General features: G+C 39.1%; 2 long non-coding RNA genes across 2 annotated transcripts; both read left to right on the top strand.

The window, feature by feature from the left end:
- Window positions 1–15,127: 15,127 nt before the first annotated feature.
- LOC127863686 (uncharacterized) lies at window positions 15,128–18,230 on the top strand. The gene is made up of 3 exons (XR_008041148.1): window positions 15,128–15,265; window positions 17,216–17,343; window positions 18,062–18,230. It is a non-coding gene; the product is annotated as an uncharacterized LOC127863686 (long non-coding RNA).
- Window positions 18,231–22,617: 4,387 nt separating this feature from the next.
- On the top strand, window positions 22,618–26,852 carry LOC127863685 (uncharacterized). The gene is made up of 6 exons (XR_008041147.1): window positions 22,618–22,745; window positions 23,320–23,473; window positions 23,807–23,958; window positions 24,842–25,001; window positions 25,654–25,830; window positions 26,748–26,852. It is a non-coding gene; the product is annotated as an uncharacterized LOC127863685 (long non-coding RNA).
- Window position 26,853: the final 1 nt, after the last annotated feature.

A 26,853-nucleotide genomic window follows, 5' to 3' on the forward strand; every position in this document is an offset into this window, starting at 1 on the left:
TGTAGAACGATTAACATTCATCTATATAATTTCATATTGCACGGGGTGTACTGATAAAATACAGGCATTCACTGATACAAAAAAATCATGGTATTTTATATTCAGCCTCCGACGTTCGTTTCGGGAATTCCCGGCACATATCCGTCTATTTCCGACTCGACCGTCATCGCGACGTCACTCGGTGTATTCACCGTCACCGATCTCGACACAACGTGCAGTATAACGTTTCCGGTGACGTCAGTGTATGAGATCAGACCCGTGGCGTCACCACCGGCCGATTTTCAAAAGCCGGGTATGGCGTCTTTAAATAACGGATTGACTTTTCTCAATTAGCCTTAAATGTTTAAATCATCCGATCTTACTCAAACTATAAGATCGTCAGTCACCATGTGAAGTTGGTCGAGTGTTACATCCGCCTCCCTATATCAAGAGGTCTAGGTTACGCTTTGTTGTAAAAGTGTGACATCGTGAACAAGATCCTTAAAGACCACACCCTTTTTGAGGAATTTTGAAAAAACAATAATAGCATTTTTTTTTACCTTTAAATATGTCATATTCTAGAGTTCCAAGTGTGGATCGGTAACACCGTTACTCAGGCGTCTATAGACTTCAATGACCAGGCGGTTCTGTTGCCGTTGACGATCACGTGTACTGACGGGAACACCGCCATCACGGGAACGTTCAACGTCAACATTGTCGACGAGGTTTGTATTTTAGATTCACGCTCTGAAAGAAAAGGGCTTAATGCATCTGCGTAAAGTGCCGTCCCATAATGAGCAGGGCGCTACTTAGGGACGTCCCATAATGAGCAGTGCGCTACTTAGGGACGTCCCATAATGAGCAGTGCGCTACTTAGGGACGTCCCATAATGAGCAGGGCGCTACTTAGGGACGTCCCATAATGAGCAGGGCGCTACTTAGGGACGTCCCATAATGAGCAGTGCGCTACTCAGGGCCGTCCCATAATGAGCAGGGCGCTACTTAGGGCCGTCCCATAATGAGCAGGGCGCTACTTAGGGACGTCCCATAATGAGCAGGGCGCTACTCAGGGACGTCCCATAATGAGCAGGGCGCTACTCAGGGACGTCCCATAATGAGCAGGGCGCTACTTAGGGACGTCCCATAATGAGCAGGGCGCTACTTAGGGACGTCCCATAATGAGCAGTGCGCTACTCAGGGACGTCCCATAATGAACAGGGAGCTACTCAGGGACGTCCCATAATGAGCAGGGCGCTACTTAGGGACGTCCCATAATGAGCAGGGAGCTACTCAGGGACGTCCCATAATGAGCAGGGCGCTACTTAGGGACGTCCAATAATGAGCAGGGCGCTACTTAGGGACGTCCCATAATGAGCAGTGCGCTACTCAGGGCCGTCCCATAATGAGCAGGGCGCTACTTAGGGCCGTCCCATAATGAGCAGGGCGCTACTTAGGGACGTCCCATAATGAGCAGGGCGCTACTCAGGGACGTCCCATAATGAGCAGGGCGCTACTCAGGGACGTCCCATAATGAGCAGGGCGCTACTTAGGGACGTCCCATAATGAGCAGGGCGCTACTTAGGGACGTCCCATAATGAGCAGTGCGCTACTCAGGGACGTCCCATAATGAGCAGTGCGCTACTCAGGGCCGTCCCATAATGAGCAGGGCGCTACTTAGGGACGTCCCATAATGAGCAGGGCGCTACTTAGGGACGTCCCATAATGAGCAGTGCGCTACTTAGGGACGTCCCATAATGAGCAGTGCGCTTCTTAGGGACGTCCCATAATGAGCAGGGCGCTAATCAGGGCCGTCCCATAATGAGCAGGGCGCTACTCAGGGACGTCCCATAATGAGCAGTGCGCTACTCAGGGACGTCCCATAATGAGCAGGGCGCTACTCAGGGACGTCCCATAATGAGCAGGGCGCTACTTAGAGACGTCCCATAATGAGCAGGGCGCTACTTAGGGACGTCCCATAATGAGCAGGGCGCTACTTAGGGACGTCCCATAATGAGCAGTGCGCTACTCAGGGACGTCCCATAATGAGCAGGGCGCTACTTAGGGACGTCCCATAATGAGCAGGGCGCTACTCAGGGACGTCCCATAATGAGCAGGGCGCTACTCAGGGACGTCCCATAATGAGCAGGGCGCTACTCAGGGACGTCCCATAATGAGCAGGGAGCTACTTAGGGACGTCCCATAATGAGCAGGGAGCTCCTCAGGGACGTCCCATAATGAGCAGGGCGCTACTTAGGGACGTCCCATAATGAGCAGGGCGCTACTTAGGGACGTCCCATAATGAGCAGGGCGCTACTTAGGGACGTCCCATAATGAGCAGTGCGCTACTAAGGGACGTCCCATAATGAGCAGGGCGCTACTTAGGGACGTCCCATAATGAGCAGGGCGCTACTCAGGGACGTCCCATAATGAGCAGTGCGCTACTTAGGGACGTCCCATAATGAGCAGGGCGCTACTTAGGGACGTCCCATAATGAGCAGGGCGCTACTCAGGGACGTCCCATAATGAGCAGGGCGCTACTCAGGGACGTCCCATAATGAGCAGGGCGCTTCTCAGGGACGTCCCATAATGAGCAGGGCGCTACTTAGGGACGTCCCATAATGAGCAGGGCGCTACTCAGGGACGTCCCATAATGAGCAGGGCGCTACTTAGGGACGTCCCATAATGAGCAGGGAGCTACTTAGGGAAGCCCCATAATGAGCAGGGCGCTACTTAGGGACGTCCCATAATGAGCAGGGCGCTACTCAGGGACGTCCCATAATGAGCAGGGCGCTACTCAGGGACGTCCCATAATGAGCAGGGCGCTACTTAGGGACGTCCCATAATGAGCAGGGCGCTACTCAGGGACGTCCCATAATGAGCAGGGAGCTACTTAGGGACGTCCCATAATGAGCAGGGAGCTACTTAGGGACGTCCCATAATGAGCAGGGCGCTACTTAGGGACGTCCCATAATGAGCAGGGCGCTACTTAGGGACGTCCCATAATGAGCAGGGCGCTACTCAGGGACGTCCCATAATGAGCAGGGCGCTACTTAGGGACGTCCCATAATGAGCAGGGCGCTACTTAGGGACGTCCCATAATGAGCAGGGCGCTACTCAGGGACGACCCATAATGAGCAGGGCGCTACTCAGGGACGTCCCATAATGAGCAGGGCGCTACTCAGGGACGTCCCATAATGAGCAGGGCGCTACTTAGGGCCGTCCCATAATGAGCAGGGCGCTACTCAGGGACGACCCATAATGAGCAGGGCGCTACTTAGGGACGACCCATAATGAGCAGGGCGCTACTTAGGGCCGTCCCATAATTAGCAGGGCGCTACTCAGGGACGACCCATAATGAGCAGGGCGCTACTTAGGGACGACCCATAATGAGCAGGGCGCTACTCAGGGACGTCCCATAATGAGCAGGGCGCTACTCAGGGACGTCCCATAATGAGCAGGGCGCTACTCAGGGACGTCCCATAATGAGCAGTGCGCTACTTAGGGACGTCCCATAATGAGCAGTGCGCTACTCAGGGACGTTCCATAATGAGCAGTGCGCTACTTAGGGCCGTCCCATAATGAGCAGGAAGCTACTTAGGGACGTCCCATTATGAGCAGGGCGCTACTGAGGGACGTCCCATAATGAGCAGGGCGCTACTTAGGGACGTCCCATAATGAGCAGGGCGCTACTTAGGGACGTCCCATAATGAGCAGTGCGCTACTCAGGGACGTCCCATAATGAGCAGGGCGCTACTTAGGGACGTCCCATAATGAGCAGTGCGCTACTCAGGGACGTCCCATAATGAGCAGGGCGCTACTTTGGGACGACTCTTCCCGTTTTTGTTTGTTTTTTTTTTCGTTGAAAGAACGTCTATTTTTCGCGAAAATCTATATTATGCGGAAAGTGTCGTCCCTGATTAGCCTGTGTGGACTTCACTTTACGCTCATGCATTTACAGTGTGCAGAATCAACGAGGTTTCCCGGGTTTTACACACGGGCTGGACAGAATGTAAACACACCGTTAACTACTTAATTATTGCAAATATCTCAAGTTGTTGAAATACATTTTCAAAAATCTTTAGTGCATAAAATACAGTTTTGTTGCAGTTTGTGTCGATATCTTTAGAGTTAGGAATAAATCCTTGAAAACGTCTGCAATCGGTGACAAAATTCCACGTTTCGTGAAGAATAGCCATTTAGATACATGCAGTAGACATCGATTTTTTGTCCCAGAACACAGCCTTATTAAATAAAGTAATTCTGATTTATTTCACATTGCTATATGCACAATAAAAAACTGTCTTGTATGCACTAGTTAAAATCCTTTATAAAAATTGTTTTGCAAAATTATTGGAGAAAAAGCACATCTTACCGGTGTGTAAATCAATTTACGTTTACTTGGGAACCCCACAAAGTCACGTGATCCTGCTTAAGCAGAACGAGACTCGTTGAAATCTACAAATAGCGCTTCTTATTTCATGTTTTTGTTTATCCTATGCACACGTTAAGATTTTTTTTATCATTCGTGGTAAACCAGCCCATATCGTTAATTTATTTAAACGCCGGCTGTGACGGGTTCAGTTACTGCCTCAAAGTGATTGTGGCGCCGAAACTCGCTGCCACATTTTAAAAAATAGTTCATTTTGCACAGTCCTTTTTCATAAATGTTTGTAAACAAAATTAAGAATATAAGCTAAAATAAAAATATGTTTTTAAAATGACCTTTAAATCGTAATCAATATGATATTAATGAGAAAATAGTTGAAAACAAATCAGGCGTAGTCATTGTTATAGTCTATAAACACAGCGTTTACTTGGTAGTTTCCGCCTAGAGTATATTTCCCACGGAAAGTTTTCTGCCTACCGAAAAATGTACCCGTAGACATGTTAACGGTTATAATAACACATTTGAATAAAGATGCATTGACTGAAAATGTAAAATACAGAGCCCTTCTCGTACAAACATCTCTCAAGCGGTTTTGCGTACGTCGAACCGCTCAACGAGTTCCTTAATTCTACATTTTTACCTTGATATTAATTACATGTTCAAAATGTTGTTCTCTCACTATATATTCAATTGAAAATGGCTCTTTATATATTGTTTATAAATTTATCTTTCTCTTAATAACTGTAATTAATTTATCCACACCTGCTATTTGCACTTTTTCTTCTCTTGGCGACTTTAGCCGCCGGTGATATCAGCACTTCCGGCGAGCGGGGCGGCTATCAACGACGGTCTGCAGACGGCCGCCGCAACCCTCCACACATTCAGCGTGACCGACAGCGATGACACCGTAACGTGCTCCGTGAGAGCGCCGCAAAACGCCCGTTTTTAAGTGATAGCCACCACTAGCCCAGGTTGTCTGTCGTCATTTTTAATGTTGCAAAAGTGGATAAACAGAAATAAATTTTACATTTAATGTAAAACACAATTGAAATGAATTACAATTCAATACCGCATTGTCTTGTGTGTTGATTATATGTTTATATAACGTTTTCTGGAGTAATTTTGTCGTTTGATCAAGATAGTATCCAATTGTCTTCAACTTTTTATGAGCCGCGCTCTGAGAAGGCTGATGCATGCGTGTTTAAAAATATATTTTAAGCGGGAAATTATGTGGCTGATAAACCTATGCGGACTGCACAGACTAATCAGGAAAGACAATGTACGCGTTAATCAGCCATGACATTTTTCGCTTAAAATGAATTTTTGAAAAATACAATAAAAACCCCATTTAACAGAGCGCGGGTCATGTTTCTTCACGTTAGTGTCTAAAATATACCATTCCACGATTTACTTTCTGCTTCCACTAGAGTAATAATCTCATTTCCTCCAGTAATCAGTAAACAAAAACAGTCTCATAGTTACTTATTTCGGCGAGTAGTTATTTTAACCGACCGATGCATTATGCTTTTTTTTAGCGTTCAATATCCGCGTCAAAGTTGGGGCGACTTTAGCAGCCGCCGATGGACCTCACGTCATCAACGTGGGTTGTACAGATAACGTCACCACCGTCAGTTCGACGTTTACACAGCCCGCCTGTATTAATACGGTAGGCGTTTTCAGTTACCCCCCCCCCCCACCCCCGCAAACGAAGCTCGCGAGGGGTGACCGTTCAAGTCACTCTGTCGATCGGGTTGATTGGGCTTTTGGGGTTTCGTCCGGGTATTCTGGCCTCCAACCACAACATTAGACCATATCAGGATTAAAAATTTTTTAACGTAAAAACTCAATAGCTGGAAATTGCAGCTATAATTCAAAAGTCGTACCAACTTTCATGAATCTAGTAAGTAGAGTGGAAAGAAATGCCGGTACTCACTCATGGTCCACACAGTGTCCACACAGGGTCCACACAGTGTCCACTCAGGGTCCACTCAGGGTCAACACAGGGTTCACTCAGGGTCCACACAGGGTCCACTCAGGGTCCACACAGGGTCACACAGGGTTCACACAGGGTCCACACAGGGTCCACACAGGGTCCACACAGGGTCCACACAGGGTCAACACATGGTCCACACAAGGTTCACAAGGGTCCACACAGGGTCACAAAGGGGCCACACAGGGTCCAAACAAGGTCCACACTGGGTCCACATAGGGTCCACACAGGGTCCACACAGGGTCCACACAGTGTCCACACAGTGTCCACACAGGGTCCACTCAGGGTCCACTCAGGGAGTACGCAGGGTCCACACAGGGTCAACACAGGGTCAACACAGGGTCCACTCAGGGTCCACACAGGGTCCAAACAGGGTCAACACAGGGTTCACACAGGGTCCACACAGGGTCCACACAAGGTCCACACAGGGTTCACTCAGGGTCAACACAGGGTTCACTCAGGGTCAACACAGGGTCCGCACAGGGTCAACACAGGGTTCACACAGGGTCCACACAGGGTCCACGCAAGGTCGACACAGGGTTCACTCAGGGTCAACACAGGGTTCACTCAGGGTCAACACAGGGTCCAAACAGGGTCCATACAGGCCTTTCAGCATAAATGATATATTTCGTTTCAATATTTTTCTTTTCAAAAATCATGTCTGGTCATAAAGTTTTGTCCCTGATAAGCCTGTGCGGATTGCACAGGCTAATTTGGCACGACACTAAAAGCACTTGTATTAAACCCCCATTTCACAGATCACGGTTCATATCTATATCTATATTGTCTGCTGCCGTTGTATAAAGATCTATGCTTCTATGAAATACTTTCGTTGTAATGTGATAAAGTGTCAGTTGAATTCACGTTTCAAGCTACTAGTATTTAGTGTACATTTACAAGTGTACTGTTCACGTTAGCCGCCGACTTTTGTCTCGGAAAACCCCAGAAATACCCTACCGTTTTATCATGAATGAAGCGTTCTATCACGTAATAAGGTAATACGTTTATGTTTACCACTCCATTGGTATTTCATTTTAGCCGCCGACTTTTGTCTCGGGAATACCCGGAAGTTCCGCTAACATCTCTGACGCCACTGTCACACAGACACTGCTCGGGAAGTTTATCACTACAGACCCTGATACCACGTGCTCTGTGACTTTACCTGTAGCCTCTGTGTATGAGGTCAGAAAAGTGACGTCACAGGTGAATCCTCAACATTCTGGTAGAGTAATAAACACAATAATTATGTTTAGTGTAAATGCCTTCACTATTAGCGCTAACACACCACTGGGGGGCATTTAGTAATGTTTGATTGGTCATTGTCGGTTCAGGTACTAATTAAAAGTAACCGGGTACTCTTAAGTATGCTACAAGGTACCCGTGGTACAGAAACTATATTTTCAGTACACAGAGGTATGGCTGAGTGCCTTTAAGCGTATTGTCCGTACCAGGGGTAAATCGTAGTTTACTTAAAAGTACTTAAGAGTACACGGGGCGCTTCTAAGTTGTACCTGAACCGACAAACCTATTGAGCTATAAAAATAGCATCGTCCACCCGTCCTTTCATTCAACTTTTATTCGCGCTTGATTGGCATTAGTATGTGATGTATAAAAACATATCTCACCCATAACTGCATTGATATTAAAGGAATGATAAGTTATACGTAAAAAGAGGCATTTGAGTACTATACTTTTATTCTTGCAATACTTTAAAATTATATAGACATTCGTGACATTTCACTGACTTTATATAATCTGTAAAAAAATTCCGAATGTCCCAAGCTTGGTTGAATAGCTGTTGCAACTGAGTCTTTTCAAATTTCCTAGTAAACGGTCATCTGATCTGACAGTGCCTTCTTTTGTTATGTCTAACTGTACAGTATGACGTCATATATATGTACAATATGACGTCATATATGTGTACAATATGACGACAAAATGTATTTAGTATGAGTCATGTTCACGTCATATATATGAATAGTGTGGGTCATATTAACGATATTTTTTGGTACATTATGAGTCAACTTCATGTGGGTGTATAGTATGACGTCATATATTTGTTTAACAGAGTTCGAAGTGTGGATCAAAAGCGCTGTAACTCAGACGTCTATCGACTTCAATGACCAGGCTGTTCCGTTGCCGTTAATGATAACATGTACTGACGGCAACGTCACCAGTGATATCACGGGAACGTTTAAAGGGATCTTTTCACGGTTTGGTAAATTGACAAAATTGAAAAAAGTTGTTTCAGATTCGCAAATTTTCGTTTTAGTTATGATATTTGTGAGGAAACAGTATTACTGAACATTTACCATAGTCCAATATAGACATTATATGTATCTTTTGACGATTTGAAAACCTAAAAATTATAAAGCGTTGCAACGCGAAACGATTGAATAATTTGGAGAGTTCTGTTGTTGTCGTTTAAATTTACAAAACTACGAAGATTGCTTATATAAGGTATAAAATACTTAAACAGTGTATACCGGGCGGAATAGCCGAGAGGGCTAATGAGTTTTTACTTCAGACTAACTCCAGGACTCCGGGGGTCACTGGTTCGAGCCCAGGTGCCGGCTACATTTTTTTCCTTTTTTAAACTTTATTCTTGATTTTTTACTGGAGCTTTTAAGATCCAATGTTTACATTTATCAATATAAAGCATTTAATGACAAACTTCAAAATATGCCAAAATCTGTGAAAAGGCCCCTTTAACGTCAATATTGTCGACGAGGTTTGTATGAAACAGTTTTAAAAAGCTTTGTTGCAAGTGTATATCTATTTATGCATACCTTTCTATACCAACACTACAAAAACAACAACAACAACACTGTCAGGAGCACTACGTAATAAAACATAAATGGATTTTAAACTAATCTAACAGACGTGACGTGTCAAGGTCAAAGGTCAAGGACACAATTAATGTTTTTGAAAATATAATTAAGTTGGACTAATGTAGGTTTGTAAAAGGAGCAATTTCGAAAACATTTCGGAGCACAGTATCAGCGACATGCATTAAGAAATGATAAGTAAAAGACACGCATTAATAGGTATGACATTTCTGTTCAGATTTGCAATGGGCTTCTTGACAGATTTTCGTATTAACGTAAAATATCATTAAATTGAATAAGAAACAAAACTAAAAGATCTTAAACTGTTAAAAAACATAAACACAAGGAAAAGATAAAATAAGATCGTGCCGTGAGGATCGAACATAAAGGAAATAACTTACTCTGTACTTCTGAACCACGAATACTTGTGAAACTATAACGTAGTTTAAACCATATGTCGGTGAAACATTGTTTTGCTTCGACTAAAAGCGATATAAACGCTTTGTATTTTTTTGTATCAATAAACAAACATATACTTTAACTATTGTAATCAAGTTGGGAGATATATCTTGTATCAATAAACAAACATATACTTTAACTATTTTAATCAAGTTGGGAGATATATCTTGTATCAATAAACAAACATATACTTTAACTATTGTAATCAAGTTGGGAGATATATCTTGTATTAATAAACAAACATATACTTTAACTATTTAAATCAAGTTGGGAGATATATCTTGTATCAATAAACAAACATATACTTCAACTATTTTAATCAAGTTGGGAGATATATCTTGTATTAATAAACAAACATATACTTTAACTATTTTAATCAAGTTGGGAGATATATCTTGTATCAATAAACAAACATATACTTTAACTATTTTAATCAAGTTGGGAGATATATCTTGTATCAATAAACAAACATATACTTTAACTATTTAAATCAAGTTGGGAGATATATCTTGTACCAATAAACAAACATATACTTTAACTATTGTAATCAAGTTCGGAGATATATCTTGTATTAATAAACAAACATATACTTTAACTATTTTAATCAAGTTCCGAGATATATCTTGTATCAATAAACAAACATATACTTTAACTATGTTAATCAAGTTTGGAGATATATCTTGTATCAATAAACAAACATATACTTTAACTATTTTAATCAAGTTGGGAGATATATCTTGTATCAATAAACAAACATATACTTAAACTATTTTAATCAAGTTGGGAGATATATCTTGTATCAATAAACAAACATATACTTTAACTATTTTAATCAAGTTGGGAGATATATCTTGTATCAATAAACAAACATATACTTTAACTATTGTAATCAAGTTCGGAGATATATCTTGTATCAATAAACAAACATATACTTTAACTATTTTAATCAAGTTGGGAGATATATCTTGCCTGTTTGAATAGTATGCAAACGAATTTTTTGAATCGATGCTTTTTTAATTTTTAGATTTTTTCATTTTATTTTTAAATCTTCATTTTGCCACTTTGAAAAAAATCATTTAATAAATCAATGTGAACAATAACCATATTATCTTTCAAAATCATCAACAAATGTCATGACTATCAAACAATCGTCATTTTGTCAGAAGATATATTTTAACGTAAATAAAAGGAATTTCACATAGATATCCACTTTCCCTTCTATTTATTATATGCATCGTTCTGGAAAACTGGACTTAATGCTTGTTTGTGAAGTCTTTACCCAGATTAGACTGTGCAGTGTGCACAGGCTAAAAAGGGACGCCACTTACCGCTTAAACATAATTTTTGTTAAGAAGAGAATTAATGTAATCATGTCTGACATGTCAGTGCGGACTGCATGGGTTAATATGTGACGACAATTGACGCGGATGCTTTAATTATGCATATAGGTATTGCCCATTAAATTACAGTTAATTGTTTTACTACAGCCCCCGGTAATTACCTTACTACCCTCTACCGGAAGTTCAATCAACGATGGTTTGCAGGCGGCCGCGGCGACCCTCCATACGTTCAGCGTCACCGACAGCGACGACGTTGTCACGTGCTCCATACGAGCGCTGGAATCCACCTTTTTAGAAGTGGTAGCCGCAACTAGCCCTGGTACATGGTTTCACAATTATCCCCCACCTTTTAATCACTTTGTATTAACAGTGTAAACTTATTTTTAATTTGTCGGCATTAAATTTCTTGTGGTATAAAAAACGACATGAAAATGAGCGGATTTTTAATTTCCAAACAAAAACATAAGTCGGACTCTGGAATCGTATATTCGTAACCAAACCACGAAATCAACGATAATTCATGAGTTTCCTTGTCATGCGCGTTGTGTAAAAAAGACGTCTCTATCAAAAAAGGTGGCAAAAATACCCGAGCAGTTTACGAAAAACAAGATTTTCGTTTTTTTAGTAGCATAATAATTTTTGCCATTGCTCTTGATTATTGCAATCGGTTTAGAATATCGATATTTATTAAAGGTTTCGTTATAAAATCGGATTTTGACCTTTAATAATGATTGTACAGTAGTTGCTAATTAACAGAAACGTCGATCAGAGCCGCCGTTGTGTTTTCTATAGTCATTTGTCTAGTGATGTACAGAAACGTCGATCAAAGCCGCCGTTGTGTTTTCTATAGTCATTTGTCTAGTGATGTACAGAAACGTCGATCAGAGCCGCCGTTGTGTTTTCTATAGTCATTTGTCTAGTGATGTACAGAAACGTCGATCAGAGCCGCCGTTGTGTTTTCTATAATCATTTGTCTAGTGATGTAAAGTTGCTTGGATTGTCTTGTCACAGGTTTTTTTTTGGCCCGATTTTATAGCCGAAATTCGGCTATGTTCCCAATGCCAAAAAGTATACTTTTTCCCAAAATGTGGCAAAAAATTCCCAATTTCCCCCAAAAAAAAAAAAAATTTTTGTTTTTTTTTTTTTGGAAAGAAGTCTTATGTGTATTTTATCTCAATTTTAATTCAATTACATCTAACGAAGTATTCTATGATTTTTTTCTTTTAATTTGAATGATTATAAAGAGTTATATCAAATTTAGTATTTCCCTAATCAGTGGACTTTTCGTGTGGAAAAAAAGGCTGATGAATTTATTTTCCCAATTTCATGAAAATGCCGATAAAATTCCCAATTCCAAAGCCATGGGCTTTCTTCCCAAAAAGTGGAAAAAAAACCTGTGTCAGTATGCAATAATAGGCTCTCTTTTCCTTCTGAAATATAGGCCAAACGTTTTCAACACAGATTCAAACAGGTCGTTAAATTCGTGATAACTATATATAATGCGTATAATATTCACAAACAATGTCTGTAATGAAAATGGAATAAAAACGATTCCAACGACTTTTCTTTTCAGCGTTCAATATCCGCGTGAAAGCAGGAGTGACGTTGGCTGCAGCTGTCAGTCCGTACGTCATGAACGTTGATTTCACAGATAACGTAACCGCCGTCAGTTCAACGTTCACCCAGCCAGTCATTGATAAGGTACGTAATGCTGTTGTGGTATCGAAAACAAAATTGAGTATCCATTGATGTTTGTATAAAATTTAAAGGAATTACATAACAATTACAAAACTGAAAAATATTTGAAAATTGGTTAAACTTAAGTGAAGTTATTTGAACATTTCAAAAAAATGTTTTTTTCTCCGTGAAATCTTCAAATATACAATATAAATATCTTACATTGCTAAGCATGTTTTTTCCAGCTGAAAATATGATAGTTCTTATACATGTTATGACAATTAACAAACATTTCATGCGCAACACTGTCAGGAGGGGAGCTATATTTTAAATTAACAGGACCTAGTTGTTCTCAGGCCTCAATAAAATGAAACTATGATTTTTGTTTAGCCACCATATACAGAGCAGGTAATCACGTGATAGTCAAGATGACTACGTCCATGCCAAGACAGTTATTTTTCGGCGTCTTATACGCTTTATTACATTAATTATTTTTTAAATGACGCTCACTCTCCAGCCATATCAGTAAAATGTTTTGCGTTTCGTATTAAAATTCGCTTTATATCTCGACTTTACTACCCGCCGATTTTCTTAGTGGAGCTGTAATTAGGTCATCCCGCTAAGAAATTTCGCAACGAGTAAAGTCAATATTTAGAGCGAATATTAATACGAAATAAAGGCTAGTAAAGTCCTTGCTGATATGGAGAGTGAGCGGCATTGGTTTTAGCTCTGTGAGTCTGCACGTAATAAAGGGTATAAAACGCCGAAAAATACCTGTCTCGGCATGGACGTCGCCATCTTGACTACCACGTGATTACCCCGTCTGCTATCGCATTAATTCGATAGATAAGATACTTTTAAGGTAAGAACGCTTCAGAGAAATTTACACTATTTTCTCCAAGTAAAATATGACGATAGTTAAAAAAGCTTATGGGAGATAAAAACAAAATTACACATTTTGGACATGATATGTTTGAGCCGAGATCTAGGAAAATGTGATTTAATGCATGTACGTAAAGTTTCGTCACATATAAGCTTTTACCGTCCGCACAGGCTAATTGGGCGCTACATTTTCGCCCCAAACTGGAATTTTGCTCAGAAGAGACGGCATTTTTTAAGAAGATTACAATACAGGCGGAAAGTGTCTTCCTTGATTAGCCTTGTACGACACTCTACGCACATAAGGCGGAAAGTGTCTTCCTTGATTAGCCATGTACGACACTCTACGCACATAAGGCGGAAAGTGTCTTCCTTGATTAGCCATGTACGACACTCTACGCACATAAGGCGGAAAGTGTCTTCCTTGATTAGCAATGTACGACACTCTACGCACATTAAGTCCGATTTTCCCAGAGCGTGATTCATGTGTTGCATTAAGGGTTTTATGCTTTCGAGTGGTTTATAGAGAAATATCAGTCAATTAAAAATGACAATGCACTGTTTTAAACAGTGAAAGTAACAGTGAAATAACGTTATTGTTTTTATGTCGTTATGCCATTATTTTAGAGTAATTCTCCAGGTTAAATACCAAAAAAGTCATTTGTAAGCATAAAATAAAATTTAATTGCTTCGCTGGAAAATCGATTTAAATTCACTCGTGATCATAATTTTGTATGTGATCAAGCCTGAATTAAAATCCATATTCTACCAAATCCACCAAATATCCTCTATTTCTTTTATTCCGTGTAGCCGCCGACATTTGTATCTGGGATTCCCGGGAATTCCCCCGACGTCTCAGACGACACCGTGATTGCGACATCACTGGGAAAGTTCACAACTACGGACCCTGATACCACGTGTTCTGTGACGTTACCTGTGACAACCGTCTATGAGATCAGAAAAGTGGCGTCACCGACCGATCCCCAGAAACCGGGTAACAATTTAGTAAAAAATAAATGGGCCGCGCTCTGTGAGAAAGGGGTTTAATCCATGTGCGGAAAGTGTCATCCCATATTAGCCTGTGCAGTATGTACCAGGAACGACACTTATCGCTTTTATGATATTTTTCGTCTAAAAAAAAGTCTCTTCTTAGCAAAAATTCCAGTTTAGGCGGAAAGTGTTTACCTGATTAGCCTATGCGGACTGCACAGGCTAATCTGGGACGAAACTTTGCGCACATTAAACCCCATTTTCACAGAGCGGTTCGCTTAATGTTTTTTTTAAGGGAGGCGCCGTAACAAACATACCACATAAGTAAACATAACACATTAGTAAACATAACACATAAGTAAACATAACACATATGTAAACATAACACATAAGTTAACATGACACATAAGTACACATTAATAATTAATAACAATTAATGACTTGACGTGTAATTTTGTCTCACTTAAAATTCAGCGAAAACCCGTGTCGAATGGTAACTAGTAACAGAAAAAATTCCAAAGTGATTACGTAATATCCTGTGAAATGATTATATTATTTGACTTCAGCCGCCGGTTTTCACCGCACTGCCTGTGACCGGAACTAACATTTTCGATTGTCTTAAGCACGCCACCGAGACCCTTCACACGTTCAGCGTCACCGATAGCGACGACGCCGTTACGTGCTCTGCAAGAGTGCCGGAAAATGCCCTTTTGAAGTGATCGCCGGTGTCGCATCAAGTAATAAACTGGAAAAAATAATAAAAAATTAAGCCTCGTTCTGGGGAAACTGTGTTTAATGCATATGCGCTGAATGTCGTCCCTGAGCGGACCCAGGCCAACAAAGAAACGACACGTTTCGCTTGTTAATGTTGTTTTTGTTTTTATGAAGTCGATTCTTCACGACAATCCAGCTTAAGCGGAAAATGTCGTCCTTGAATAGCCTGTGTCGACTGCACATGATAATCTGGACGACACTACGCAGATGCATTAAGCCTAGTTTTCAACGAACAAGGCTCATGAAGTTTAAGTTTTATATGACCTCGTACATAATACTAATGTTTCATTGGCTAAGTCAGTTCACGTCGAGGCGCTATTTTCTACTGTATGATATCACAGTAGCGTTTTTAATCATATCGTTATGTTGATATTAAAGGTGCCTGATTTTTATATCCGGTTAGTTACTTGTAGGCGTTTTTTTATAATCAATAATATAATACAAGGGAACAACTTTTTAGTCATCTGTTTCGATAAAAAGGTAAAAACGATTCAAATTTAACAAAAAACAACAACAATTTGATACTAAGATGTAATATATTTTAAGCACAAATGCCATGAAAAAAAAACGTACCATACAAATATAAAGCGCAAGTGATCATGGCGTTATGAATACATATACATTCTACCTAAAAAATCAACGTTGTAGCGATTATATTTAATTATCTGTTTGAAATGTGTTCACGGATGTATGATAAACAGAAAAATCAGGTTATTGTCCTATTGTTTTATTAAATATTATACTTGGCTCGGATATCCAAAGATAATATTATTATTTAAGCCTGATCTGATATATATTGCAATGCAAAAGGGCAGTAATAAATTATTATCTATACTTCTAGTCAACATTAGGTATTTAGGTATACATTAAATGACGTCATAAGTGTTAACAAGATGACGTCATCAAATGCATTATACAGTACAGCTAATTGTCCGCTTAGTGCTTAGTGCTTTAGGGGTCTTTACTTGGATTTCTGCATCAGCGCTAATAACTAACATTTATAGAGATAATTGCCAAAACAAATGAGAGCCAAATAATCAGAACATTGATGGATTAAGTGAGTTTAAATCAAGAACATCGGTTAAAAAACCCACAAATATGTTTGCTGTTAAATACGTGCAAACGTCGATAAGTCTCCTAAAACCCGAAGAACAAAATAAAATAAAAGCAATCATATGCTTTTTTATAATAAAACTGTTATTTAATGTTTAATTTAAATAGAAGATATTTGTTGAATTCGGTGGATTATCGATTTTAATTCACGAGTGATCATAGAAAATAATATCTTCACGAGTGGCGCAGTCACGAGTGTGCGGCACTCGTGAAAAAATATAATTTCTATGGTCACAAGTGAAGTAAAATCGATATTCCTCCGAATCCAACAAATTTTCTTTTTATTTTATGCCTTTTTTTAAAAGTTTATATACATTGTTAAAGAGTTTAACTAATGAATTTTGCTGGGATAATGACGTCATTTTGTAAAAAATGTCGTCATTTCGCAGTAAACAGTGAAAATTATCGATAGTTTTAGTGAAATTATAGGTTTAATGCACTGATATTTCTCAATAAACCACCGGAAAGCATAAAATAAATGTTGTTTCTTGTCGGTGCAGTAGGATTATTTTACACAATTTTCTTATATTAAAACATTTTTAACACTGGGTGTGGACGCGCGCTTGGCAAACGGGGTTAAATGCATGTAAAAGTGTCTTCCCAGATTAGCCCGTGCAGTCCGCACAGGTTAATTATGAAAGGCCATTTTGCCTAAACTTTTGTAACTAAGGTGTCGTCCCTGATTAGCTTGTTTGGACTGCACATGCTGATCTAGGACGACAATTTACGCACATGCATTCAGCCCCAATATCCCAGAGCGAGGTTTGTGTCGATATAACACATCGCTTGCACGTTTTCAGGGTTTACAATTAACGTAAAGGCGGGGGTAACGCTAAGAGCAGCGAACGGACCTTACGTCATCAAAGTCGACTGCTCAGATAGCGACAATGACGTCACTGCGACGTTCACACAACCAGTGATTGATACAGTAGGTTGTCTAACATGCGCAAATTAACCGGATTAGCCGTAAACCGATCAAACATCCCGGGATATACGCCTTTAATAATAGATGATTAAGTATATGTGGTTACACCATAACCAAACGAAAGCAAACAGTCATCCCAGCTAATGTGCCTTCAATAATAGATGTTCAAATTCATGTAGTTATACTAGACCCAAATGATAACAAAACAAAAAATCATATATATTAACTATAAATTTGTCACTGAAAACACATTTAAGGATGAGTAAATCGAAATGGTTTTGTTTCTTTGTCCAGGTTTTTGTCTGCGTGCAACTTTTCTTTCTTTTTTTCTTGCATTTCTCTCCATTTTTTTCAAGAAATGAATATGAGGATTACACGAATATATAACTACCAATTATACTTTTGTTCATTACATGCTATATACTATTGTAGTATGTATTGGTACTGTTATGATATATTTATAAATAGTATGAATCCGTGTATGTTTATATGAATTTCTAATGATAGGTTTTTAAAAATCATCCCGGCAAATGTTGCCTCAACAATAAATGTTCCCGCCCTTGTGGTTATTCCGAAACAAAATGTGAACCGGAAGTCATCGCGGTACAATAGCCCCAATAATAGATATTCACATAAATGCGGTTATACTAACCAAACGAAAACCCAAAAAGGACGCCTGGCCGTTAAACTGATTATTTTCATTGTCCTTCTGTTTTCCCAGCCGCCGACGTTTGTATCCGGGATCCCCGGAAGTTCCCCTAACGTCTCTGACTCCACTGTCACACAGATGTTGCTCGGGAAGTTTACATCTACCGACCCAGATACGGCGTGTTCTGTGACGTCACCATCCACCACCATGTATGAGATCAGAAATGTGACGTCACCGGTGAATGTTTCTCAACCAGGTGAATAATCATGAGAAACATTAGTGCTCCGTGTTTTGCATGTGAGCTTTTTTCTCTATTTTTGCACAACTAAAATGATAAGAATTAAGTTTCCTCTTTGCGGAGTATAAAGAATGTCGGTCAGCTCACGAACAATCTCAAATCTCAGCTATAACAGAGGGGGTAATCACGTGATAGTAAAAGTGGCGACGATCATGTCGAGACACTTATTTTTTTGTCGCTATGGACTTCGCCATCTTGACTATCACGTGATTGCCCCCTCTGATAAGAATACGCACATATTTCTCTGCAAACTCTGGATTGAGTCGTACTAGCAACTCAAAAAAGCTTTTACGAACACCAATAATAAATAAATAAATAAATAAATAAATAAAATAAAATGAATGAATGAATAATAAATTATTTAAGAAAAACACTCTAAGTTGAGTCAGATCATTGGCTCAAGTATGTTCAAGTATATAGAGGATATTTGTTGGATTCGGTGGATTATCGATTTTAATTCACGAGTGATCATAGAAAATGATATTTTCACGAGTGGCGCAGCCACAAGTGAAAATATATATTTTCTATGATCACGAGTGAATAAAAATCGATAATCCACCGAATCCAACAAATTTTCTTTTTATTTTATGCCTTTTTTCACATTTTATATATATTGTTAAAGAGTTAAACTAAAGAATTTCGCTGGGATAATGACGTCATTTCGTCAAAAAATGACATCATGTCACAGTAAACAATGAAAATTATCGATAATTTTCACTGATAATTTTCACTGTTTGAAACAGTGAAATTATCAGATTTAATTCACTGATATTTCTCTATAAACCACCGGAAAGCATAAAATAAATTCCTGATACTAAGCTATTATAAATTTACAAAACTCTAGCTTATTAGGAGCCATTTACTATTTACGAAAGTATCGCTGTTGAAAGTTGATAAAGTCCTGTAGTGTTGTAAAACGGTCACTTCAATGCGCTTTTTGGGACGTGAGTACGTTACCAAATAGAAGCGCCAAAAAGGTTTCGATAGGGTGAATAAGTGAACTTTTGTCTGACGAAACAATTAGGCATGTCCTTAATGTATCGTCCTATTTTTGAGATGCATTAATCGCCCCTGATTAGCCTGACTAGTCTAAACATGCTAATCTGGGACGACGATTTCCGCTTTAATGGAAGTCAGAATAGTTATATCACTTTTAGGTTGCTTACACGCTGTGCATGAATTGAACATAATACCAGTATTATTTGTTTTTAATATGATACTGTAATTGAAACAACTAAACGCTTCGATCTTTGAAAATCTTCGTATTTCATAAGCTATTGAAAGTATGTGTGACAAGTGTGATTATTTATTGTTTTTTTACGTCTCTTTTTTCGATGAAATACTCTCGTTATGCGCACAAGCAAATCATTTTTTGTGTTGTTTAATTCCTAGAATGTGAAGTCAGGATCTCTAGCACCGTGACTGAAGCTGCCATCGACTTCAACGACCAGGCCGTGCCGTTGACGTTAACGATACGGTGTACTGACGGCAACCCCGTCAACGTCATCACCGGGACTTTCAACGTCAATATCGTTGATGAGGTACGTCTGTAGGATACCGGAATCGTGGTTGACCTTAAAATGACTTTTTCATTCAAAGTTTGGTTAAATGACGGTTTTCAAAATAATTGTTTTAGATTCTAAGAAGAATTTTTACTATATGTTTAAAGGAGATATTGTTTCATTTATGGCTAATCATCACGCGTAATCGGAAAAATAATGACAGATTTCTTTTCATATTTTCTTCAGCAAGCCTTACAAAGTGGTAACGCTTCATCTTTTGCTTCCAGATGTCTCTTTAATTAATCTCGGGGAAAGCAATACACAGTTATAAACCATTTTGCAATTGTAAATGACAATTTATTTTAAAATCCATTTCCTCTTAGGACCCAGTTCTAACGTCATTTCCGACCACGTCATATCAGTTCCTAGAAGACACTTCCGTCCCCGCTCTGGAGCTAAACTCATTCAGCCTTAAAGATTCTGATGACGTCATATCCTGTAAAGTGGACCCTGCCACACCGGAAGCGACGCATTTTGAGATCAGAGCCGGAACTGTGCCGGGTATACATACTTTAAGTCGTTAAAACATTTAGTCCGTCATAAAATGCATTTCCGTCAGCGGACGATTTCAAATTTTAAAGGTTGAAGTTCAAACACACATGACATATGCTTGATGTCATCTGTCAAATCTGAAAATCAACGTCAAAGGTCAAACGTTATAAAAATATCAATATAAATATATAGTAAATAAATAAATATATAAATATATAGATAAATAAATAATTGAAAATAAATAAATATACAGATACAAAGATTCGCAAACAATCGATGAATGTTTTTTATTTGTTGTTTTTTTTTCAGCCATCTTCGTTTGAACACTGCAAAAGAAATTAAACAAGATGGTGTCACTACCCTGCGGCTGTTTGCTATTTTCAACATTCAGTGTGGGTGTTATTTCGTTAAAGCAGGCATGAAGACGTGATACAATTTATATTAACACTCGCTTGTCTTTTTCCCTTCTTTTAGCGTTCCAGATTTGGTACAATGGACGCCCGCCAGCGTCCTTGAACTATGAAGTCACGCCCGTTCATAACGTCACGATTAATTGCGACGACGTCTTTAGCGCGATATATCACTACGCAGCGGAGCTGGAAAACAGCGTAAGTAGGCCAAGACGAAGAACAGTCCAACTGAATGTCTCTCATGGATTATACTTGGTATACTAACAAAGAGGAAATTACGCCCCTCCCATTTTCCACCATTGTTCAAAGGTAATTTTACTGTAACTTAAAATAAAACAAAGCCTAATAGTGTTTTTATAAATTTAAAAAAAGTACGACAGGAATTATCGAGTAAAGAAAACATCGGGCTATATGCATGTCTGTCAATCCGTATTCAACCATATTCATCTGCCATATTCATCCGTTATGTTAAATGTTCAGTATTACTGTCTCCTCACAAATATCATAATTACACAACAATATTCGAATCTGAAACAATTAATTTAATTTTTTTCAATTTCCAAAAACGTGAAAAGGTCATTTTTACATATAATTATTAGGCGCCCGCATGGTCCATTTTGCCCCGCATCCATTTTTAAAGGAGAGTTTTTATTTCTATTCTTTTCATTTTGGTAAACCCTACATATTTCACGACACATACTGCTTATTGTTCTTTAAACGGTTATTAATGCAAAATGACACCATCTAATAAGCCGAATGCGCTTGGTAGATGATCAGCAAATACTTACACAATGACTTTTGTTATTTTGCACATTACGCTCACCTCTAATATCGCAAATTAAATACCACTGTACTTGTATTGCGCTCGAGCGCTCACAAGTTTCGGAAGACAATTCCGTCGATCAATTGCTCAATGTATTGTTACTAAACCCAATGCGTTCTATGTTCCTAGCAAAAGTGTGCTATTTTTATTTGCAATTTCATTTTCTTCGGATTGTTTTCGTCAAATTAAGTTGTATCAAAATGTTGTTTATGTGTAAAAAGATAATTGCGTCAATAGAAAATCACACTTTGTCAACAAAACAATACGCTACGAAGGTGGATTTCTTCTTTTTTTGTACTCAAGGGTATTACTATGTCGTTTTAATATAAAAAAAATACGTCTAAGATCTTCATTCTGTTTATTTCAAGTTCCACCATGTTACTTGAGCGATACTGCGCTTGCCGCGGGCATTCTACCCTTGGAGCAAAGTACTGTGACACCGCCAAATACTCGTACGTGACGTCACCATTTACGTCATTGATTATATATATATATATATATATATATATATATATATATATATATATATATATATATATATATATATATATATATATATTTATATATATATATATATATATATATATATATATATATATATATATATATATATATAGGGTATTTGTTGGATTTGGTGAAATATCGATTTTAATTCACGAGTGATCAATACAAATATTTTGTTCTATGATCACGAGTGAATAAAAATCAATTTTCACAGAATGCAACGAATTTTCTTTTTACTTTATGCAATGAGCAAATGATTATATTTGTCAAAAAACACACACGCTATTTGTAAAAAATAGTTCCGGTAAAACAATATAAAAGTCACTTGATTGTCAGCGTGTGTTGGTCTTATCATTTTAATCATGAGGGATAGAAACGATGCATTATTTGTGTGTGTGTGTATGTTTATTTTGTGTACCGGTAGTTTGTGCATATTTTATAACTTACGAGAGTACTTAAGAGAGCCCGGGGTACTTTTAAGTAGAACATGAGCCGACAACGACCAAATTAGCAGTATTTGCATCTCCATGCAGAGTACCTGGTGTACGCCCATAATCCGGGCGGATTCGATTTCGAAAGAAGTTCCGGAGCCGTGAACGTCGAGATCACGTGCGGCGACTCCGTGTCCACCGTCAGAGAGACGCTGATTGTGAACATCATCAATACGGTACGTCAAGGGCCTCTTTCATCGCTCCAGAGAAACAGAAGTGTAAATGTTAAAGCCTTTTAAAGTTTGTCATATGCTAGGTTTAAGTTCTAAGTAAGGTGAGCTATTAATTGCATTCTCATTGGTGAATATCTTAGCTGAGATGTGGCTATATTGCAAGGAAGTAATGTTTGTCAATAAATGCTATTTGATAAATGTTTCTATGAATTGAACGCGGTTGTACTATTCGTAAATAATAATTATTCAAATAAAAATTATCTACCCGAACCAACTCATATCTTTTATATGTACCTCGCTCTGGGAAAACGGGGTTTGATGTATGTGCGATAAAAGAGTTTTTTTTTGTTTAAAAAAGGTCACCTCTGAACGAAAATCCACCTTATGAAGAAAGTTTCGTCACAGATTAGCCTGTGCGGACTGCTCCGGCGTATCTGGGACGACATTTTACGCTTTGACTGGATTTTTGTTTCGGAGGGACTGTCTTCAAACCAAAGCTTTGACAAAAGCGAAAAAAATCGTACCTGATTAGCCTGTGCGCATACGCATTCATACCCGTTTTCAAATATTTCCTTAGGCACCGGTGATAACTAATCCTGGGGGCTCCAGTGACGTCGCCGAGAACGTCAGCGGAACGTTGACGTTAAAGACATTGGATTTTGTTACTTTCGATAAGTCTGATGCCACCTGCTCAATGACGAGCGCTGACGGAGTACCATTCGCCCTCACTGGTTAGTTCATACTCTCGTATTAGTGTAGAGTCATTATTTTCTGTGGTGTATTAATTTTCTTTGATTTCTTGAACACAAACACATCTGAAAATAAACGACGCGTTTTCCTCATGTGTTTCCCAAAAAATTATATTTCCACAAATTGCTCTTTTATGGTAATTTTTGTTTAAAGGAAGCCTCTTTTGCGAAAATCCAGTTCAGGTGGAAAGTGTCGTCCCTGATTAGCCTGTGGGAACTGCACAGGCTAATCGGAGATGACGCTTTAGCACATGCATTAAGCACAGTTTTCGCAGAATTATACTTATATTACGCTCACGCACAGACGTCTTTCAGGCAACCAAATCGTTAAGACGGCTGGAGCTCTGGACTTTGAGACAAAGGCGACGTATATTCTTGACGTCACATGCACTTACGGCCTTCTTCAAACCACGGATACTTACGTTGTCAAAGTCCAAAACGTCGTGAATAACGTTGATATTTACGTCGTGAGTAACGTTGATATTTACGTCGCGATTAATGTTGAAAATGCGCAAAGTTGATATTTAAGTCGTGAGTAACGGCTATATTTACGTCGTGAGTAGCGTTGATACGTACGTTGTCAGTTACGTTGATATTTACGTCGCGAGTTACGTTAATATTTACGTCGCGATTAATGTTGAAAAAGCGTAAAGTTGATATTTAAGTCGTGAGTAACGGTTATATTTACGTCGTGAGTAGCGTTGATATGCACGTTGTCAGTTACGTTGATATTTACGTCGTGAGTTACGTTGATATTTACGTCGTGGGCAACGGTGATATTTACGTCGTGAGATACGTTGCTATTTACGTCGTGAGTTACGTAGATATTTACGTCGTGAGTAACGTTGATATTTACGTCGTGAGTTACGTTGATATTTACGTCGTGATGTACGTTGATATTTACGTCGTGGGTCACGTTGATATTTACGTCGTGAGTTACGTTGATATTTACGTCGTGAGTTACGTTGATATTTACGTCGTGCGTTACGTTGATATTAACGTCGTGAGTAACGTTGATATTTACGTCGTGAGTTACGTTGATATTTACGTCGTGCGTTACGTTGATATTAACGTCGTGAGTAACGTTGATATTTACGTCGCGATTAACGTTGATATTTACGTCGTGAGTAACATTGATATTTATGTCTTGAGAAGCGTTGATATTTACGTCGCGAGTAACGTTGATATTTACGTCCTTACGAGAGCGTCTTTGTGAGAAAATTAGTTTAAATGCATGCGCGTAAAATGTCGTCCCAGATTAGCATATTTCTGTGCACGAACGACACTTCAAAAAAAATACATTAAGTCAAGTTCCAAAACGAAACCCAATGTATACTGTATCATTTTAAGGGTCCATAGATGAGTTTGCCGACGGCGTCAACTCTGAACGAGCGGCAGACTGCGGAAAAGCAACTCACGACGTTGACGTTAACGGAGGACGCGGCTGACTGCGTTCAGACGTCACCGACGTACGATGAATTTAACGTCAAATACGAACCCGCCACAGACGGTATAAACAGTATAACCTATTTATTTTGGCTCTACTGCATACAAAGTTAGGCTTATTGAAACGCTATTGAGTCTGTTTCCTGCGTAAAACCATACTTGGTGTCTTGAGGACTGAGGATAAAAAGGAAGCTCACACAGTGGCATTCGGCCCCATGACCTCCTAGTCGCTAGGCGGACACCAGATGCACTACGCCATGGCGATCCGTACAGGCGGTATAGGCCTACGCTTTTCTTCTATCTTTAGAAACATTTATAAACGTAAATACAGTATAATTAGTATATTTCAGTTTACGTTATACGTATTACCTTTCAGTAATTATCATATTCATGCCATCTAGTGATGCATGAAAGTTATACTTGTTTAAACAACTTCTTTATGACGCCATATCCATTATATTCAGTATGTTTAATATTAAAATCGCCAAAAGACAATATTGAAGTATTTTTATAGAACATAACAGGACAGTTTATTTGATTAAAGCATATACAACTAATCATCCGTAACAAACATGTACACTAACAAACATGCGTTTGAAGATAAAACAGAACATACATCATTTTGTAGAAATGTCTATACAAATAAGCATGTTTTATTGAGAATGTCCCATATTTATGACGTCATTACGTCTTCACGATCGCGTCATTTCTTCCAGTATGGGTGATCTACTAGGTCAGCGAGACGGTGGCGGGGCGGTCGCTTAGCTACGACACGAACCCCTTATACAACCTGCACATTCAGTGCAGCGACGCCGCGGGAGCCAAAGGGGCCGAGAAGATTTTCACCGTACATATTAACGACAACAAAGCGCCAACGATCGACAACCTTAGCAGTAAGCCGAACAAAATATGCTTTTTTGCCGGAATCTTTAGCGTTATATACATACTTTTTATAATAAATTATAGTATTAAAAATAAGGTATTGTATCAGCTCTGATCCATCTTTTTATTGCGTAAAATGTATTTTTCCCCAAACGTTACGTTACTGTATTGCGTTGACGTCACTTCTTGTGAATGTTTCGAATCATACTTCTGACGAAGGCTATGGCCAAAACATGTTTAATGTTGACGTATCAAAATAAACAAAAATAGCGTTATTGTGCGGTCAATGTTTTACACTTTTAATAAAGACGTATTTATGAAATTCATTGATTTTATTAAACGCGTGAAGTTTCTTGCTATAACGTGTTACGTTTTTTTAATTAAAATAATTTTGAACAGATTAATATGCCTTATATGACTTACATTTTATTATTGTGTACGCAGAATTTGTTAGAATTTCTTCATAAATGTTCCCTTATCAAACACATAAGGTTTTCAGAGGAGCTTTTTTTTAAATTTCGACCATGAGGTTTCCTTTTTAGCAGATATTGTATTGAATGATCATCGTTCTGGGAAAACTTGGCTTAATGCATGTGCGTAAAGTTTCTTCCCTGATAAGCCTGTGCAGTCCGCACAGATTAATAAGGGACGGCACTTTGCGCAAGCACCGGATTTTCGTTTAGAAGATAACTATTTTTCACGATAAATACAATAAAAGCGGAAAGTGTCGTCATTGATAAGCCTGTGTGGAGCACATAGGCTAATCTGAGATGACACCTTGCGCACATGCATTAAGCCTAGTTTTATAGTATCAACATTATTTTGAGCAGGATGACATTGAGTTGCTTTAAGAATCTTCAAACTGACACCGTTAAAAGAATGCTTTTGTATTAAGTGTTGTCTTAAACGGTTTTATCTGTCGTCACAGGGTCGCCCATCACGAAACTTAGCCTCGTCGCTAGAGACTTCAGCGCTACCGACACCGTGTTTATCGCAACCGGAAGTGACGTGGAAAACGATAACGTAATCTTCAA

The sequence above is a fragment of the Dreissena polymorpha genome, unplaced genomic scaffold, assembly GCF_020536995.1.
Source record: "Dreissena polymorpha isolate Duluth1 unplaced genomic scaffold, UMN_Dpol_1.0 chrUn026, whole genome shotgun sequence".
Taxonomy (NCBI): Eukaryota; Metazoa; Mollusca; class Bivalvia; order Myida; family Dreissenidae; genus Dreissena; species Dreissena polymorpha.